At 44.3% G+C, this 19,246-nt stretch overlaps 1 protein-coding gene across 5 annotated transcripts in view; it reads left to right on the top strand.

Annotated features, from left to right (window-relative positions):
• Positions 1-19,246, top strand: part of TIAM2 (TIAM Rac1 associated GEF 2) — a 265,433-nt gene that overhangs the window by 81,158 nt on the left and 165,029 nt on the right. The window lies entirely within an intron of this gene.

Here is a 19,246-nt window from a genome sequence, read left to right as displayed (position 1 = left end):
TTTGCGTTTTCTATCTTTGTTGGCCATGATGGTGCCTTCCATATGTGACTGCTATGTTGTACATTAAACATGTCTGGTCAAACTGGTTTTGATTTTCCTTGTTCTCAGGTCTTATGGTTTTCTTTCTGGATGTTGGAAATAGATTAATACAGCTGGGTCCCATTTTGTGTACTTGCATATTTATTGCCATAATGATGGCCTTGGAACCTCTGCATCCTTGCCTCAGCCCTTTTGGAAGGTAGCCCTGAGAGACCAAGTTTTGTGTTGTTACCACTGGGCCACTTCTGTGGTCTTTTAGGAGCCATGGCTAAGCTTTATACTCTTGATTCCTGGAGGGCAGCTGGCTTCTTTCTCCCAGGCAGCAATGAAAAAGATTAAATTTAATCTTATGCTTTTGAACAATATTATTTATGGTCTATAATATCTTTGGTTTAAAAATATCTATTTTATGATATTCCCTAATCTTATAATTGGTATAGCCCTTTGGTTCTGAAATCCAGAGTAGAAACAAAGCAAGTGTTTTATGTTTAAAAATAACAAAGAAGTTTTAGAAAGACTTAGCTTCTTATTTAATTTTTTTTTAATGTTTATTTATTTTTGAGAGAGAGAGACCAAGTGCAAGCAGGGGAGGGGCAGAGAGAGACACATAATCCGAAGCAGGCTCCAGGCTCTAGGCTCTGAGCTGTCAGCACAGAGACTGATGCAGGGCTCGAAGCCACGAACCACGAGATCATGACCTGAGCCGAAGTTGGATGCTCAACTGACTGAGCCACCCAGGCAACCCGACTTAGTTTCTTATTTAAAAGAGAAATATGCCAGATATGAATTACACTCAGAACAAGAAATTTTGCCCAAGAGATAGTTCTCATGTGCATCTTTCTTAGAGCAGCTCTGTTTCCTTGAACACTCTTGTCTCTTTTCCTTGAAGCATCTGCTGCCATTGGCTTCTAGCCTAGCCCCTTTCTCTTGGCTTTCTTCTTTCTTTGCTCATCATTCGTTTCCTGTTGCCCTTTAGATTCTCTTCCCACTGTCAGGAGATGATGTTCTCTTTAGGGGACCATCCTGGGTCCTCTTTATCCTCTTAAGATAATGCTGTGTTTGCCCCTGCCTTCAACTACCATTCATACATGCCCATTTCTGCCCAGTTAATACACCTCTAGTTGGAACCTCTTTTGTGAGTCCAGAGTTGTTAGCTTCCAATTGGACATTTTCATTTGGATGTTTGCTGTATTCTTGCAACAGAGTGAATCAAAAAAAAATGAAAGAAGCTTTTACCAGTTGCTTCTTCATGGAGTTTTGGCTCAAAGCATATGACAGTCTGTGAGTCCCATGTTTGAATCCTGGCTAGGTTAGTTAACTGATTTTTCCTGCCTTATTGCATTGGCTAGTACCTCCAGACAATGTTCATTTGCTCCTGGTCTTAGGTAGGAAATATTCGGTCTTCACCATTTTAAATATAATGTTAGTTGTAAATGTTTTTATAGATACTCTTTTATATGAAGATTTTAAGTTTAGAACAAAGTTTAGAACATTTTTACTGGCTAATTGTAAATGTTTTTATTTATTTTATTTTTAGTAATTTTTAATGTTTATTTTTGAGAGAGAGAGAGAGAGAGAGACAGAGAGAGAGGGCACGAACAGGGGAGGAGCATAGAGAGATGGAGACAGAGGATCCAAGGAGGCTCCTCACTGTTAGGGCAGAACCTGATGTAGGGCTCAAACTCACGAAGCCTGAGATCTTGAACTGAGCTGAAGTTGGGTGCTTAACTGACTGAGCCACCCAGGTGCCCCTAATTATAAATATTTTTAATGTTTAGAGGATCCTTACTGAAAATAAGCAGAATAAAAGTCCATCTTAAATATTTTTTAAAAATTGTGTCTTATTTACTTATTTATTTATTAAAAATGTTATTTTGAGAGAAAGAGAGAGAATGCACATGATGAGACTAGCAGAGAGAGAGAGAGGGAGAGAGAGAGAGAATCTCAAGCAGGTTCTGTGCTCAGCATGGAGCCGGACATAGGGCTTGATTTCACAACTGTGAGATCATGACGTGGGCCGAAATCAAGAATTGGGCACTTAACTGACTGAGCCACCCAGGTGCCCCTATTTACTTATTTTTTAAAGTAATGTGTACACCCAACATGGGCCTCAAACTCATGACCCTGAGATCAAGAGTTAGATGTTCTACCAGCTAAGCCAGCAGGGTGCCTCTACGTTAAGTAAATTTAGGGAAATATAAAATTTTAATTCAGTGAAACTTGAAGGGGTCAAAGAAACTTTCATAGCTGAAGAGAAAAAGGTAGAGGTCTGGTTTGGAGGAAATGAGCCTATTGTTTAATCATGGTAGGTACTAATTTCTCATTTGCTGGATGGGTATGTAAATGGTAATTTAATTTTCTAACTTTTTATTTTTGGCATTAAACCTTATTTTCCTGTGTTTAAATCAGACTCAGAATAATTTTGGAGTTTTGCAGATACCCTGTTATTTGTGTGTGTGTGTGTGTGTGTGTGTGTGTGTGTGTGTGTGTAGGAGAGAGAGAGAGGGAGAGAAAGAGACATAGAGAAAGAGATGACCATCATCACTGGAACTGTAAGGTCTGAGCGATTTGGAATTGTATTTAGCCTCTTTTTACCACCATTAAGAAAACTAAACCTGGTTTAGTCCCAAAGGAGGCCTCTAGAAAAGTCTGGAATTTCTTATTCTTATCAGAATCATATGTTAAAATACTATGAATCTTTTGAATACAAAAGACCATCAGTGGACTGTGATTATGGGACAGAGTCATACACACAGTCCTTGCTTAACTGAAGTAAAAGCCTCCTGGAAGGTTATGATGGTATATGTATATACATATATACATATATACATATATATACACACACACACATATATACATATATATACACACACACATATATAAGATATATATATAATGTATAATACTAATATATAATATATGTTAATATAACATTTATATATAATATATATTTTTTCCTTCTTAGGCAAGACTCTATATTATATATATTATATATAATATATAGTTAGTATATAATATATATATTATAGTACACCCAATGTGGGGCTCCAACTCCTGACCCTGAGATTAAGAATTGCACGCTGTAGCCAGTCAGGCATCCCAGTATGAAAAGTTCTAGAATTTTTAGAATTAAACATCTTAAAATTTAGAAATTTTACTTTTCCTAGGATTTGGAACTTCCATTCGATGCTTCACGAACAATAGTTGACCCATCTTTTGGTAAATCTGGGCAGGTTGAAGAAAGAGTAACTGTGTATACAATGTGTATCATTTAGGTCTTTTTGGTGGAAAGTTCAAGGAGACGATTGATTAGAATTTTAAAGATGCCCTAGCACATAGTAGGCACTCAGCAAATATTTGTTGGCCAATGTTGAATGAAAAAGAGAGGTGGGGGAGGGGGAGATATGTTGAAATATGTTATTTACTCTTCTTTTTTTCCATGAGAAGTGAGTTGATCTCAATGTCCCTATTAGCTCTAAAATTCTTAGAGGTCAGAAATCTAAAATTAGTAGTTGTTAAGTTCAGGGCTTTATTCTGAGAGATTTGCCTTCTTCCTTAGGCAAGCCTCTCTCTCTAGAACTCTCTCAGTTCCTCTTCACCTGTTACTTCACAGTTTTTCTGTTGTTTGGAACTTTCTTCCAAGCTTCATGATAATCCAGGGTAGCATACTGGAAGGAGTTAGACCCGATTCAAATCTTTTCTCCGTGAATTATTTATGCATGTATGCCCTTTAATAAATTTAATGAGCCTCCACTTTCTCTTCTGTAAAATAGGGGCAGTAAAATACTCCCCTCAAATTTAGTTGTGTGCCTTAAATGAATGAATTGCTTGTCACCATACCTGGCATATGTTAGGTCCGAAGTAAACTAGAAATTACCACTTTTTCCCCCTTAGTCTGATAGTTCTGCAGTTATCTCTCCAATGATTAAGACTTTAAAATCTCTATTGTCCTGAAAAAAAAACAAATCACAGCTCACTCCTATTACCCACAGCTACATGATTTTTCCCCTGATACTGTTGGTCAGCGTGAATAATTTTCACTGTGTTCCTCAGAGTTTCTGGCTGAGTCCTTACTGTTTTCTGTATCCATTGCTGTTCTGAATCCTTATCTGAAGCTATGGCTGGCTGGATCTTTGTTCTCTATCCTGTTTTTGTACTATCTAGCCGACCATATGGAATTCTTTTTTTTTCCATTTTCACCGTTAAGAAGTAAAGAGGCTGTCTTTTTCTCCTGTCATAGGAGAAAGTAGAGCTTGATTTGAAGAATTTTCTCCTTTGAGATTTGCTAAGTATTAAAAAAAAAAATCTTTTTACAGAAGTATAAAGAGCACAAGTGATGCTGGGAGCTTGGTGAATTTTCCCAACGGAAACATACCCGTGTAGTAAGGATCATCGTAAATTTAAGGGAAGTCTCTAACTGCTCCAAGGTTGATTAAGCCTTCTTACCCTCGTCATCCTGCAGATTACCCACCTGTTGTGAGAGGCATTTCAGCTCCCTCGTGCCCTCTGACCCACCATCTGCCAGCTGGTTTTGTGTGGATTGGGTTTTGCCGGCCCTGCCCTCCCTCTCTTTTCCCTGCGATGGGAAGTGGGGGGTTAAAGAGACTGACACTTTGTTCTTGGTGCCACATGCATTCGAGGAGACAGCTTAGAGAGAAGGCCGTGTTTCCACTTCCCCTTAACTGGTCTCCCTTTGTGGCCAGCAGAGGTGGGATGCAAAATGCAGAGAAATTGCTGAGTGAACACTACGCGTTTCCTTTGCTTTTTTCTGTCTGTTCAACAAAGCATTGAAGATGTTGAGTAAGACGATGCTGACTTAAGAAGCGAGTGTGAAAAAACCACTATGTTTATGATTAAAAAACTAAACGTGGGAGATGCCTGGATGGCTTAGTCGGTTAAGTGTCCGGCTCTTGGTTTGGGCTCAGGTCATGATCTCACCGTTCGTGAGATCAAGCCCGTGTTAGTCTCTGTGCTGTGTGGAGCCTGCTTGGGATTCTCTCTCCCTCTCGCTCTGCCCTGCCTTGCCTCTGCTCATGCTGTCTCTCTCTCTGTCTCTCTCTCAAAATATATAAACAAAACCTTTTTTTTTTTTTTCTTTTGAGAGAGAGAGTGACAGAGAGCTCGAGCAGGGAGGGGCAGAGAGAGAGGAAGAGAGAGAGAATCTCGAGCAGGCTCCATGCTGAGTGCAGAGCCCGATGAGGGGCTTGATCCCACGACCCTGTGATCATGACCTGAGCTGAAATCACGAGTCAGATGCTCAACTGGCTGAGCCACCCAGGTACCCCGAAAAAAATTAAAGTTAGACTTTAAAAAAAATTTTTTTTAAATGTTTATTTATTTTTGAGAGAGACAGAGACAGAATGCGAGTGGGATGGGACAGAGAGAGAGGGAGACACAGAATCTGAAACAAGCTCCAGGCTATGAGCTGTCAGCACAGAGCCTGACGCGGGGCTCGAACTCACGAGCTGCGAGATCATGACCTGAGCTGAAGTCGGACGCTCAACCGACTGAGCCACCCAGGCACCCCTAAGTTAGACTTTTTAAAATGAGGAGCAAGTGAGGGTGTTATGAATAGTGGGTGAAAAGTTACATGGCCTATAGAGCAGAGGTTAGAAGGAGATGGACTTAAGTTGAGGCAGAGGGTTTTAGGCTACATTGTGACTTCCTGTCGGAGAGGGCTCCGGAATACTGCAGGGTATGGGTTGCTGAGATTTTTTTATCCATCTCCTGGACAGATGGGGTAGTGCTTATGGTAGCTGTAGTCAGAGTTTGGAGTTGACCTTCCTTCAATTATAATTCTTTTGCTATTAAGTAGGTTCCTGAATATGATGAAAGATACCAGGACTTTCCACTGCCATTCATTCAATGGGAAGACATGGGTTATATAGACATTCTGGTATAAATTAGAGATCTTTCAGAAGTGCTCTGCTAAATTTTTTCAGACCAAAGGCATGAGTTGACATCCCAGCTCTACTACTTAGTGGTTGTGGGACCACAAATTGAGGATTGTTTCGAAGATGCGGGAGGTCATGTGTGTGAAGGGCTTTGTAAATTGGGTGTGATGTCCTGTACCAGAGTGAGCGGTCACACTTCCGGTGGAATTTCTACCTGTGTATCAAGCTCACATCTGCTCTGCCTTCTCCTGCTTCCAGACCTCCTCGTCTCTCTGTGACTTTGGGCAGTTGGGCAGAATTCCCTTGTTTGTGTTTTGCTTGTTCTGGTTTTCAGTGCTGTCTCTCTCGATGAGTGATGCTGGTTGAGACGTTGGGGGAACTCTGGGAGTGGGGAGGTTTTGCATTATTTGAGAGTTAGGAAGCTTTCTGAGAAACTAGATTTAGAGAGGGATGGTAGAGGTAAAAGACGAAAGTGGGGAAACAGAGTCAGGCCAGGTGTGGCGGGGTGCGGGGCAGGGCAGGGGTTTGGGCTGACCGCCATGGTGCTCCTGCACCAAACAGCACCCTGACCCCCGTAGGAAGGGGGAGAAAGGCCACCAGCCTCTCGCCGTCTGCATGGCCAGAGCCCTGCCTCAGGACAGGACATCAGCACGCTCCTCTCTGCCATGAGGGTACTGGCTCCGGGAGTGGATGGCCAGTTCCAACTCCAACTCCCATGACCTCCATTCCTCTTCCCCCTGTGAACTGGGTGTGGGTGGGGCCGTGGGCCTGAGATCCTACCTTGGTTGCCATTTTCAGGAGATCTGGGTGGGATCTGTTGTGGGGATCTTTGCTGGGATGCCTGAACACATTGCTTCCATCTTGGTAGATTATCAGATATTTTTTCAATAATATCATCTCTTTGGTAATTATCTCATTGATATTATCTCCTTTTGTGTCTTAAAATTTGCCCTTTAATAGAATCCTGTTTTGTTGTTGTTGCTGGCTTTAACAACATAAGTTTACTTGCTCTCAGTTCTGGAGGCTGGAAATCCAAGATCAAGATGCCAGAAGGTTTGGTTTCACGTGAGGCCTCTCTGCTTGACTTGAGGACGGTCACCTTCTTGCTGCCTCTTCCCACAGTCCTCTTTCATACAGGCACAGCCCTGGTGTCTCTGTGTGTATCCCAATCTCTTCTTTCTTCCTCTTGTTTTTTTAAAATTTGAATCCAATTTTATTACGTTCAGTTCAGTTTTTTACAACATTCATAACAACATAAATTCAGTTCCATGTATTAAAGAATATTTTAGTCTAAAATGGAAACTTAGAAACTGGAAGAAGTGTAAGCATTGTATCTTCATCAGTGTTAAGATAATTTTTAAAAGGGTAACTATATTAGTTACATGTTGTTGGGTAACAAATTACCCCAGCACTTGGAGGCTTAAAGCTTTAACAGTTACTCTCCCAAACCTTCTGTAGGTCGGGAATCTGGGCCCAGCATAGACTGTGGCCCAGTGCCACAGGCTGCTGTCACTCTTGGAGTTCCCTAGGGGAGGATCTGCCTGGAAGCCCTGATAATTTCTGAATTGTTAGAGTTTCTGATAATTTCAGAATTGTCTGTGAAGTCCTCTCTCTCTCTTGAAGAAATTGAAATGGTCTATTCTATTGAAATGGTCTATCCTGTTAATCTCCTTAATGTGGGTCACTTGGCCACCCTCTCAGTGTTCTCATTGTTTGCAATATGGATAGGCTGAGAATTTTCCAATTCTTCAAGCTCTGGTTCTTTTTTTGCTCAAAATTCCACATTTAAGTCCTTTTTTTCCCCCTCCTCAAATTTTACTAGAAGCAATCAGGATGACCCAACCTGTATCTTCAACATTTTGTTAGAAGTTATTCAGCATATTCCAATTTCATCACTTCCAAGAAAACCTTCCAGAAAACATGGGAACACCAATGCAAGGCACCCAAATGGTTTGACTCTCCATAGCAAGGGTTGCCTTTCCCCTGGTTTTCAATAACCTTGTTTCCATCTGAGACCTCATCAGAATGACTCTGACCATCCATATCTCTACACTCTGTTCATGGTTACTGAAGTATTCTCTAAGAAAACGGAAGCTTTCTGTCGTGTTCCTTTCAGATTGGTTGTAACAAAATGCCATAGACTAAGTAGCTGATAAACCACAGAAATGTATTTCTCATAGTTCTGGAGGCTGGACATCCAAGATTAGGATGCCAGCAGTAGTCGGGGGAGGGTCCTTTTCCATGTGGCTAAGTTCTTGTATCTTCGCTTGGTAGGAGGGCTTAGCAAGCTCTCTGTGCTGTCTTCTATAAGGGCCCTAATCTAATGCATATGGGCTCCATTCTTGTGACCTAATCACCTTGCAAAAATCCCACTTACTACTACCATCACTTGGCAGACTAGGGCTTCATGGTATGAATTTCTGGGGAGACACAAACATTTGGACCACACCACTTTCTATATAGTTCTTTTCTGAGTCCTCACCAGAATCATCCTTAATGGTCGTGTGGGATCTTTCTTGCATGCACCTTTAAACTCTTGCAGCCTCTACCTGTTACCCACTTCCAAAACCACTTCCATATGGTTGGGTGTTTGTGACAGCAGCCTCCCCGCTTCTCAGTCCCAATTTGTGGCTTAGTCTGTTCAGGCTGTTATAACAAAAGTACTGTACATTTTTTTGTTACAATTGTTAAACTGTATAATTTATAATTTTGTTAAACTCTTTGTTTAAGCATGGCACAAACATTTCTCATAGTTCTGAAGGCTGAGAATTCCAAGATCAAAGCACCAGCAGGTTCCGGGAGAGCCTGTCCTGGATTATAGCAGTCTTCTCGCTGTGCTCTCCCCTGGCAGGAGGGAAAGGGGGCTCTGTGGGGCCTCTTTTATAAGACTGCCAATCCCATCCACGAGGGTTCCACCTTTATAAACTCTTCACCTGCCCAAACATCAACTCCTAGCATCATCACATCAGGGGTTAAGATCGCACCATACGAAGAGGGTGGGGCACTAACATTCAGTCCATAACAGATGGTCCTAAAAGGCCTTTGGGTTCTACTTTTTACCCTAAAGTGTTGCTGTTTGCTTAGCAGTCCTGTTCCTGGGCTTTGTGTTCATGTATTGGATGCACTAGGATAGCAGCATGTAGTGGCCGGGAACTGTCGCTCCCTAAATTCTACAGGGCTGGTTTGAATTCCATTTCCTCAGCTCCCTCTCTCTGTGATTTTCAGCAGAGTACTTTAGCTATATAAAACCCCAGGTTTTCTCATCCTTAAACAGTGTACTGGTTTGTGTCCGTAGTCTTACGGTGAGACTTAAATGGGACCATGTATGTAAAAAACATGGAGTACCACGCATGGAACCCAATGAAATCCCAGTGCTCGTTAGCTCTTGTTGCGATTAGAGAAACAAAGGCCTCTTCTTGAAGAATAAAATCAAACCCAGTTACTGTTTATAAGCAAGGTCAGTTCCTGCTTGCCCACTCCTGGATGTTTGCCCCTAACTTGCAGTATATCTACCGTAAGTGGATTCAGCAAGCTGGAACGGACTGGCAGTCACGGGGCATCCGTGACACTGAGCAAGAAATGATGTGCCCCTCGGCAAAAAACTAGAAAATGTAGAAATGGCCAATAAGCATGTAAGAAAATGGTCAGTATCACTAATCACATCAAACCACAGTGATGTGCCACTTCACCCTTATCCGGATGGCTGGTCACCCCAAAACAAAAACCCATAAATTGTTGGCAAAGATGTGGAGAAATTGGAACCCTTCTGCACTGTTGGTTGGAATGTAAAATGAAGCAGTCGCTATGGAAAACAATATGGCGGTTTCTCAAAAAAATTAAGAATAGAATAACCATCTAATCCAATAATTCCACTTCTGGGTATTTACCCCAAAGAATTGAAAGCAGAGATTCAGACAAGTGTTTGTAGCATATTCAAAACAGCATTAATCACAGCGGCCAAAATGTGGAAGCAACCCAACTGTCCACAGACAGATGAATGGACATTTGTATACCAAATGTGGTATATACAGACAGTGGAATATTACTCAGCCTTAAAAAGGAAATTCCGACACTTGCTGCAACATGGAGGAAACTTGAAGACCCTACGCTAAGTGAAATAACCCATCATAGAACAGTGTATGATCTCTCTTACACCGCTTACATGAGGTGCTTACAGTAGTCAAATTCATAGAGACAGAAAGTAGAATGGTAATGGAGGTATGGAGAGTTAGTGGAGGTAATGGAGGAATGGAGAGTTAGTGTTTAGCAGGCATGGAGTTTCAGTTTTGTGAGATGAAATTGTTCTGGGGACGGAAGGTGTTGATGGCTGCACAGTGGTGTGGACGTTCTTAATGTCACTGGACTGGGCACTTAATAATGGCTAAAATGGCAATGTATTTACATATATTTTACCGTAATTAAAAATATATACCGTTTTTTAAGAGAGCTGTTTCCCCCTGTACACGGTTTTTACCTTGGGGAATTAAATTAACATACACTGAGTTTTCAACTTAAGAGTCCTGTTTTGGTCAGTCCTTCAAAAAAGTTTTGATGGCCAGAATTGTTTCTATCCTCTTCAGCAATAATCAGGTGCCTCCCTCACCCCCCTTTTTTTCTGCTCTCCCCCCATCCTGAGTAGTAAGAAATTATTCGAAGTCTTGCCTGGGCCGTGTCTTGAAGACAAAATCCTGATGGCCGTGATGGCATCTTGAGAATTCTGTTGCTTTCTTGGCCTCCCCTGACATTTTCAGAAGCTGTTGGATAATGAGGTAAAGATTATGAGAAGTGGAGTGTAGGGTCCGGGGAATCCAGATTTTATTGGACCTCAAGCGCATTGAATTTGGGGTTCTCTTAAAAAGAAAACCAAAACTTCTTTTCTATAACTTCTAATAGAGTGCATGTTGTGGACACATTTTGGGGGCCCTTCCCAGGGCCCTGAAGGATCCCTGAAGCTTAAGGTTTGTTAGTTTAATGTATCTTGTCTCTATTCCAAAAGGTGAGGTAGAATAAAGCAGGAACTGTGTATAGCAAACTACTTACTTCCTCTGAGTTTTATTCTCAGAAGCAAAAATATCTGGAAAAATGTGTTCCATTCAGAAGACTAACAAACAGCCGGGAAGCCCCTGAGGATAGAAGATGGTTTATGCAGTTTAAATTCACTCTAGTCCACGTTTAATTTAACCATTTTTCCAAACTGCAATTTGGCAATAATCCATACTGTAATTTAGTATTACTAAGTGACTTACGACCAAAACCAATTAATTTTGAATTTCTCGCCCAGAGTGTCGCCGTATAAAATTTTAGAGGCATTTTCTGAGAAATTGTATGAAATTTCCATGATAATTATGACCTTGAGGTATTCCTGTGTCAAAGATGATGCGGAATCTTCTCTTCTTTGTCTGGTAATTACTTTCTCATCCCCTCCCCCACCATTAGTCTTCATATCTGTTTCCTTACTTAGAAAAGTACTTCATCAATCAGAGATTAGAATAATCTCATTACGTTTGAGAATTCCTCAGTGTCACTCAGGCCTTTGATGGAGCTGTTAGGGAGCCTTTGTCACTGATTGCATCGCTTAGTGACCAGATGGACTCATTGGGAGCAACTTGCAGAATGTCAGACAGGAAGACATTTAATGAGGCGCGACACATGTAAAGTAAGCAATGGCGGGTTTCTGGTTTTCTTGTTGCTTTGTTTTGCCTCCAGTAATCACATAAATTCTTTTTTTTTTTTTTTGCATGAAAAATGCAGCTTTCAGAAATAAAAATATCTGTTTATTCCATATCATGAAAATGGAGCAAAAAGCAAAGAATTAGACCACATGCTTTTTTGTACCAGAATTCATTATGAGGACAGAGCACGGTACTTGCAATGCCCCAATAGGGTCCGGGCAGCTGCTGTTCAGACTTTTCAACTCGGCCAAATCCTCTACTTTTAAGATGTAGATTTCAGGGTCCAGATTGTCTATTGTTCAGATGCCAACTGGGCACTGGGCTGTATCTGCCAAACTCATTTTCACTTCGTCGTGGGCAAAACTAGAATTTGGATCCTAAATTAAAGGTGAAAGACAAGGTCTCTAAACCAATTAAATGCTATTATCACTCAAGTAGGGATTTTGTATGGTTTCGGGCCACTTGAATAACAGAAAATGATTGACAAAAATTCAGTTTCTTTCTTTTTTTTCCCCAGAGGTTTTTGGGGAATCTTTCTAAAACTTGTTTATGTTTATGGTGAATTGAGGCCACCTCTGCTTATTTTAGACTCTGGAAAGATGAGATCAAAAGGAGTTCAAAATCTGTTCTTTTAAGTGGCGAAGCTATTTCCATCGGATGGGATTTAGCCAAATTATTTTTGGCTTGATCCGTGCTCCAAAGAAAAGAGGGTGTGGTGGAAAAAAATGATACTGAACATGAGTAAAACAGGGAGGAATTTTGTATTGTTCTGAGTTTCTGATCAGTGGAGGAAGAAGGACTTTTTGAAAAAAGAATAGGGGCGCCTGGGCGGCTCAGTCGGTTGAGCCTCTGACTCTTGATTTCGGCTCAGGTCATGATCCCAGGGTCGTGGCATCCAGCCCTGTGTCAGGCTCCACACTGAGCATAGAGCCTGCTTAGGATTCTCTCTCCCTCCGCCATTCTTCGCTGCTCACGTGCTCTCTTTCTAAAAAAAAATTAAAAAAAATGAAGTCTTCCATACGTTCCTTCTTCATCTGAGGTATTCATATTGCTGGGGTCACGATAATTCTAATTAGGTCAGTTTGGACATTATTTGTGGCAGGAGAGGAAAACAAATGGTGTGCTGTCACCAACTTGCTTTCGAATAAATTAACAAATAGTCTCAGTTGAAACAGTTTTGTATTGGAATCTGTTGGCAGATTGGCTAGAAGCCAGCGTTACAGCTTTATTTTACTCCCCCCCCCCCTATTTTTTATCGACAGGGTTTGTTCATCTGGGGGAGGACAGCTTTTCCTGTGGGCTCCTGCTCCATCCTGTTTCGGGGCCCATCCCTCCACGGCCCACTTGGCACTTGGGACGCCCCAACTCATCCCTTCCCTGCTGCCTCCTTAGCTGCTGCCTTCTGAGCAGGTTTACACCTGCAGGCAGGATCCCATTGGTTAATCTGTTTCACAGCAGGGAACTTAAGGATGTCACTGACCTTTGTAGCTCACTTGTCCCTTAGTTACCTGAATTACAGAGTTGTTATAACTCCATTTTGTGATCACCTGCTAGGTGTCACGTGTTGTTTCCACGTTCTTTTCCTTGCATGACTTTTTTAAAGTAGGCTCCACGCCCAACATGGGGCTTGAACTCACGACCCTGAGATCGAGAGTTACGTGCTGTAGCATCTGAGCCAGCTAGGTGCCCCTCCTTGCACAATTTTGTTTCCACCTTATCACATTATGGGGGAGGGCGTTATGCTCTCCATCATACACGTGAGCAAGGCCGGATTCCAGCAAGATGAGAGACTTATTCAGAATCACGGGGATGGGAAGAGGCCACGAGTGGATTTACACCCGGGTTCTGCTGACCACTCTTCCCCATGCCCTCTGCTGCCTTCCACAGAGCCAGAGGGCTTTTAGAGTCCATCTTGTCCAGTGGTTTTCAGCACTGGATACACAAGTCATCTGGGGGAATTTAAGATGACTCTCCGGGGAGAGTCTGCCGTGCAGGGGGCAGGAACGACGAGGGGGGTAGAGGAAGGAGGTCCGTAACACCCCCTCCGTGTTCAGGGAGTCTGAAGGCCAGCGACCTCTTCCCGGTCAGTCAGCTAGTTAGTTACAAGCTGGGACTTGACCCACGATCTTCTGACAGCCCCTTGGTCTCTTCCTCTTGCTCTCATTCCAAATCCTGCCAGTGGAGTCTGGGGACAGGCTCACCTCATCTTTGGTTTCTGAGGGGCATGTCGCAGAGCCCTCTCTGGTATGATGTTCACGTAACTGGGTGTCCCTCTTTCACCTCCTGCAGGCTGGTTGGCCCTTTCAGCTTGCTGCTCGTGTGTTTGGTCAGCTGGGGGAGACTCCCTTCCTCCCTTCATGCTCTTACTTACTTACTTATTTATTTACTCCCTCCTTCCCATTAGAGCTACTTCTGAGACTCCTGTTGGATGGACGTTGGGCCTCTGGATATATTACCCCTCTGAACTTTCGGTTCGGTGATGTTTCTCAGTATTTTCTTCCAGTTCACAGCCTTGGTGCTTAGTGTGGTTCATATTATTTCTCAGGTCCATTGAGGTTTCTTTTAAGCGATCATTTAAAATTTGTTTCTTTGTCTCCTGTTGAGAGCTCTCTCTTTCTGATTGCTTCTTTTTCACAGCAGCCTGGACTTGCTTTATGGACACACTACTATTTCAGATCTGTCTTAAGATACTAGAATTATTAACACGTTTTCTCCTGTCCTGTGAGTTATGCTTCTTCTGGGGCCAGTTCTGTTTGTTCATTATAGCCCTTTCTTTCATGTTCTGTGTTTTCCTCAGATAACTTGTGATCCTCCCTTGCTGCTGGGTTTCCATGAATGAACTCCATTGATAAGCCGAGAAGGTTGGCTTTGATCTTCTCTGCAGGTGTAGAGAGCGGCCTCTCTAAGTCGCAGGCAGACCCTGCTTCCCTCCATAATTGTCAAAGAGAGGAGGGTGGTGCCCCTAAGTGCATCTTTCCCTTGGGTGGAGGGGGGCTGCCTTTTCCTATGTGGAGGTTCCAAGGTGCCTTTGATTCCTCTCCCACACGCACGCTGGGATTTCCTCCAGACGTAGTGCCCCTTTTCTTGGTTTTAATCAGTGGGTTCAACTCTCCGCTGTGGCTCCCAGCCCTCACGCCCTATTTTCTTGTGGGAAGGAAAAGGGGAGGGGGATGGTTGGGGAGGAGCATGTTGGGTTCAGCCCCTCTGTATTGGGTTCTCTGTTCCCTCCGTCCCAGGCGGTGCCCACTGCTGCCTCTCATCTTTGCCTCCTCCCCAGGACTCCCCGGAGGGTAGTGCTCCCCTCTGGAGGAAGCGGGCTGGCTGCTTTCCCTTTTTCCAGCACTGCTGTGTGTTTGGCTGGCTGGCTTGCTTTAAGAGAATTGTTGTTCTTGTCCTGCCAGCGCCGGCCTGGACAGAGGTGGCCTTGGCTCTGCCCGCCGCGTGGAGCTGGAAGGCTGTCAGAGGATCTGAGTGCAGGGCGTCTGCTCCCTGTTGTTCCCTGAGTGGCCCGTCGATGCCCCTGCAGGCTGGGCTCCCTTCTGCTGGCAGCCACTGCCCCAGAGGCCTGCCTCTGCCACTTCGATGGTGATGGTCACACGGCCCGTTCTCGTAGGAGATGCAGGGCGAGGGGGGCGGTGGCCAGGGGAAGGGCAGGCGGCTGCGGGTGCGTCTGTGGAGGTGTTTACCAGGCAGCCTGGTGAAGCTGTGCCTGTGTGGGCAGGGAAGGGGGAGAGGGAGCAGAGGCAGGCTCCAAGTTTCAGACCCGGCCTGGGCCTGGTGCCGGCGTCTTCGCCTCTGCCCCTTTGTCCCGGCCACCTTCCCCAGGTGATGCTTCTCCCCGTCAGCCCCTTGTCCCAGGTTCATCCAGGAGCAGCAGCCAGGCTGTCCAGCACCCACGGGCCTTCACACCCCGCACCTGAGTCCGGGGAGGAGGAGAAGTCCCCGGGTCCCACTGTCTGGCCCTTGTTGTCCCCTTCTTCCGTCTGTCTGTCCACAGACCTCCTGAGATCAGAAGCAGAGTTTGGAGAGCATGAGAGAAGCCACTGTCCCCACTCAGGCGGAGTAGAGATGCGTGTGGGCCGTCTTCCGGCAGCGTCTTCCCGCTGCTGTTCCGGCAAGGCCCAGGGTGACGGACCGGTGCCTGGTGCCAGGACATGCCCGCTTGGTCAGTGCTCCGGTCGTGCAGGTGACCGGCTCACCCCGCAGTGGGTGACTGAGCCAGGGTAATTACAGATTTCCGACTCGTGACTTAACTGCTGTGCTTTGCAGTGAGAGATTTGGAGCAGACCGTGCACGGAGAAGGAAGGGGCAGAGGAGACACACGAGGCTGCCTGGAATAGTGTGGCCGTGTCTGTGAAGGGCGAGGAGGGAGTAAAGGGGCGAGGTGAGAGCAGGCCATCCGGGGTGAAGGAGTCAGCAGCCGGCCTCTGGCGTGGGGGGCACGAGGGCGAGGGAGCTGGCACTGGCAGGGGCGACTCCGCAGGCCCTGGTGTCTTAGGGAAGGTGCACAGACCGTGGGAGAGTTTGGCCGAAACGCCGCAGGATGTTTTTCTAGCACCGTCAATGGCGCAACAGACGCATCAACCTGGCACGCTTGAACAGAAACACCTCAAAATCCTCAGCTTGCTTATGGAGAGGGATCTCGGCTCCCTGTTTGAACGCAAAGCTAGGGGATGCGTCGCCATCCTGACCTGGCGGCCAGACACACCTGCGAGCTCGGGTCAAGGCCCTGTGCCGCCCTTGACCGCCAGAGCTTCTCGGCCCGGGTTGCGGCCAGGACAGGGCTGCTGTCTTCTGGCCCGGAGGACCCAGCGGTGGGTGGGAGGGGGCCCGGCATGGGGCGGTCTTCACACAGCGCTGCTGCTGTAGCTGGTTCATCTCACACCTGGACTCGGTCGGCGTCTTTAAAAGAAATCGGGTAATGGAATGGTACGGTTCTGCGTAGTTTCTGTGTCTTCCGAAGCCTTGCCTCCCCGCTTGCCGAGCTTGCTCATTAGCGATGGGCCATTGGTGCCGTGACGGTTGTTGGATTTGGCTGTGGCTGGAAGCTTTGCCCCACTCCACTTGCTGTGGAGTCTTTCAACGTCTGTTGCATTAGCAGCAGCTAATCTTGTTCTGAGTGTACGTTTTAGCAGCTGTTCTAACCTCCGGTTTTATAATTGGTTCACTTATCAGAACAGTTCTAATTTGAAATAATAGCAGTCTGTAAAAAGCATTAATTAAAAAAAATTGGTATAAATGGTTGGTTGGAAAGGAAATTGGGATAGTTGACTTCAGGGCAAGCAAGAGACTTTCATTAAAATGTTTCTTTTTAAGTGAACAAAAAATCTGGTTGGGTAGAGAAGGAATATCATAGCTATAGGGGAAAATGTTTTAAAAATATGTCATGATAAGAGAAGTAACACGGTTGAGAGTGTTTTATTTGGGTAAAAATGGAGTAGTTCTAGCCATAACACGTTCTCAACCCACCACTTAAGCTTTCTCCGAAGCACGTGGTCTCTCCGGTCGAGAATAAGAAGACTGGAGATTCCGGATGCCAAAGGCAAAGTCTGGACGGATGAGCACACTCCCCCCCCCCCCCCCCCCCCCCCCCGCAAAGCTGCAGGTACGTGGTGGAAAGAGAGAGCTTCGTAGAGAGGCTGCATCCCCAGAAGTAGTTCCCACGTAGACTCTCCATCGGTGGCCAGTGACGGGGCACACGCTATGTGCTCGTTCGTCATTTCGAATCCGTTTTCCAGTTCAAGTTAGGTTTTCTCCTCCACATTTGTTTTCCTTACAGAAGGAAAGAATCTCGCCCAAGGGCAAAAATGCACTATTAATAATGAGTAAGCCAAAATTGAGACCCAGGTCCGCCTGGTCCGAGAACATGCATTCTTTCTACTAAAACCCTTGTGTTTCCTGTAAGTCTACTGGCAAGATATTTTTGGCCTGAAATGCCCTCTTTTCAGCTATGAGTCTTTCCTGTCAAATGATTTCTGAAGTCTTACCTCTTTAGACCTTAACAGATTTAAAATGAGCTGGCAATTTCCCCCATGCTATCCTATTTAAAGAGGTCACTCTCCCAGCTCATTTAGCATTAGCCACCATGGAATGTAGATTTACTTTTTAACTTGTTACCTGTGGTTTGTGTGGGGGGGGGGGGGAAGAGAGGGGGGGAATAGGGGAGAAGGGGCAAGGGAGGGCAATGTGTAATTATTTAGTGCTCCTATACAGACTAAGATGCCCCCCAAAAATGAGGTATATGATTTAAATCTCTCTGTTCTGATTTGCTTGTATTATTTTACTTGTACCATGAAAATAATACCAGTGATTGATTGATGTTTCAGCTGGCAAGATAGTATTTTACATTAATATGCCATTTGAAATGATGTATGTTACTTATCTATTGATTGGTCATAGGCAGAACTTGTAAATATTAAAAATTTTTTTTTAATGTTTATTTACTTTTGAAAGAGAGAGAGAGAGGCTGAGTGGGAGCAGGGGAGGGTAGAGAGAGAGAGACACACACACACACAGAATCCGAAGCAGGCTCCAGGCTCTGAGCTGTCGGCACAGAGCCCGAAGCGAGGCTTGATCCCATGAACCACGAGACCATGACCTAAGCTGAAGTTGGATGCTTAACCAACTGAGTCACCCAGGTGCCCCAGAACTTTTAAATATTTAACAAAAATAATGTTTATTTATTTTTGAGAGAGAGAGAGAGTGCAAGCAGAGGGAGGGGCAGAGAGAGAGGAAGACACAGAATCTGAAGCGGGCTCCAGGGTCTGAGCTGTCAGCATAGAGTCCGACATGGGGCTTGAACCCACGAGCTGCGAGATCATGACCTGAGCCGAAGGCGGACTCTTAACTGACTGAGCCACCCAGCTGTCCTGGAACTTTTAAATATTTTAATGATCTCCTGATTACACTTAATAAACACTGAAGTTTTTAAGGATGACGAAATTGACAGTGTGAAAGGCAGCAGAGGAAAATCGCTCCTCTCCATGATCTGATTAGCCATGAATTCGATGATAGAAGTAAATCTTAGGAAATACTGTGTAAGTTCCCTAAGTGCTGGGATCGTTTTTGTTTTGACTGCTATAAATTTCTATCTAGCAGAACGGTGTTATTAATATTTGTTGAATCATTAATGTATGTTGAGTGTGTACATAAACGAGTTATAGACATGTATTTCTAAATGCAAATGCCAGAATATATCCCCCGATTGCAGATCCGTCTCGACCTTCTATACCTTTAACGGTATAATAGAAGAAAAATGGTTGTTATCATGACGTCGGGCATCCGAAGTACTGAAACATTAAGGAAATAATATTTACACTTAGGAAGTTCAGATGACAAGAATATCATAGAGTCATCAAGATATTACTCGAAAGCCTGTATATAATGAGAGAGCAAAAAGTGGGGGAAGGGAGGGAGAGAAGGAGAGAGCGAGAAAGACGCAACTATCGTAAATGGGTGATAATTGGAGAATCTGGTATCTGGATGAGAGGCATGAGAGAGTTCTTGACATTATAAGAACTTGTATGTAGACTTGAAACTATTTCAAAATAGTTACTACAAAAACACTACATATTTTATCATTAGTGGAATGCTAACAAGGTTGGCAATATTTACGCAAAAAATTGATGATCATCTTTCTCA

Source organism: Panthera pardus, unplaced genomic scaffold (genome assembly GCF_024362965.1).
Source record: "Panthera pardus isolate Hobbes unplaced genomic scaffold, ASM2436296v1 HiC_scaffold_17, whole genome shotgun sequence".
Lineage (NCBI taxonomy): Eukaryota > Metazoa > Chordata > Mammalia > Carnivora > Felidae > Panthera > Panthera pardus.
Note: the sequence above shows the minus strand (reverse complement) of the source record. Positions and strands in the feature narration are given on the sequence as shown.